The 1,762-nt window shown below is 34.2% G+C and overlaps 1 non-coding gene across 1 annotated transcript; it reads left to right on the forward strand.

Moving 5' to 3' along the window:
- Window positions 1-334: 334 nt before the first annotated feature.
- Window positions 335-408, forward strand: TRNAT-AGU (transfer RNA threonine (anticodon AGU)). Its single transcript has one exon. It is a non-coding gene; the product is annotated as a tRNA-Thr (tRNA).
- Window positions 409-1,762: the final 1,354 nt, after the last annotated feature.

Consider the following 1,762-nt stretch of genomic DNA (forward strand, 5'->3'; position numbering starts at 1 on the left):
TGATTTTGTCCAAGTGGCTGAATTCTTTAATCTGAAAGTATAAATCGATCATGTCTATTGACACAACATATGGGGCTATGTGTTCATATATTCGGTTTGAAAGTCCTTAACAATGAAAAGAAAAACTGTATTAAAACAAAATGTAAATACTCCCCTTCTCCTTACTTTCCTGTATATGTTGTGTCTTAAGACTCTCCTTTCACGGAAACGTGACATTAGTTGGTAACAACACAAAAAAGAATGGTGGAGAAATAGTTAGAGATTGAAAGTAGTTCCCGAATGCTCTGCTCTAAGAATAAGTTATATAAATCTAACAGAAACATGTAGACATCCAGCTCTTGTAGCTCAGTTGGTTAGAGCACCCGTTTAGTAAGCGGGAGGTCTTGAGTTCGACTCTCAACAAGAGCATTATTTTCTTCTTTTTCTGATGTGACTAACAACATAAGAGTTCTCTTTCTCGACGTGATATATATGCATTTCCTTAGTGTCAGTAAAGAAACACATTTCCTGAATTCATAAAGTTTTCGAATATGGAGGAAGATTTCATGAACCATATCAATGGAATAATTTTTCTCTTCAATGATTCCAGAGTAGAAAAAAAGAAAGTTGGTCGTTTTGAATGTTTTCTCTCGTTTCCTCTTTATACCTAATGGAGATGCTTTCTACTTCCAATAATTTCTCATTAGTGAAAATACAACAACAACAACAATTGCATACTAATTGGTCAGTAGAGGTAAGGAGAATGTTCTATTAGTGTTCTCAGTGTGCATTCTTGTTTGATCAACAAAGGGATTCAAATGAACAAATTCTTATTTCAAGTCTAACTTCGAATCATCTTCCTTGTGGACAAGATGGAATTAGCTAGGTGGTTTCGCCATTTGATCGAAGCTCCAATTTGAGGGTGATTTTAATTCATACTTAAAAGTTAGCGGTAAATTTAGTTTTATTTTCTGTAAGTATGTGAACACTTGAAGTCCACACATTTCATGTTGAAATTATATTACTGGCGAGGACATTATGAGACAATTTGCTAAAGAGTATGAATGATATAGAAATATAACTGAGGGACAAAATTGAACAATTTTGAATAATACATCAACAAATTCGGGCATTTTTCTTATAATTATTAGTGTAGAAACTATTTACATTTGATAGCTGAAAAAGTGTATAAAATTTGTATAATTTTTGTATATAACATACAGAATGTATATATATACAAAAAATATATAAATTTTATACATTTTTCGGATATTATTTTTAAAGTGGCTATACAGTGTCATTTTCCCATAATTATTTCTAGTGGTTGCACGATATTAACGATAGAGGCGGATGCAGAGTATGCCAGCCAAGTTCATCTGAACCCAGCACTTTCGCCGCGAAGCATAAATTTATGTATAAAAATTCATTAAAATTGTAACAAATGGTAGGTCTAAACCCATAACTTTAAAAATATACATGGAATATACGGTCGAGATCGAGTACCTTCGATCTAGATACTTGAGAGATCGTCCGAAGTCCAAGTCCGGGTAAGACCAAGTTCGAGCTTGAGGGACCAGACCCGAGTTCGAAGGCGAAGCATGATGCATACCGAGGTCGGGTGTGCTCGACCTCTAAATAGTACTGTTATGGATTTGTATCAGAGCAAGTTAGATTCCTGTCACGTCCCCAAAGTCATGGCACAAATCTCGAAATATGATTGTACAATTCTATAATAGGCGGTTAGACAGTTGTACCAAGAATATTCCTTACTGTAAATAGAAAT

This window comes from Nicotiana sylvestris, chromosome 2, assembly GCF_000393655.2.
Source record: "Nicotiana sylvestris chromosome 2, ASM39365v2, whole genome shotgun sequence".
In the NCBI taxonomy this organism is placed as follows: Eukaryota; Viridiplantae; Streptophyta; class Magnoliopsida; order Solanales; family Solanaceae; genus Nicotiana; species Nicotiana sylvestris.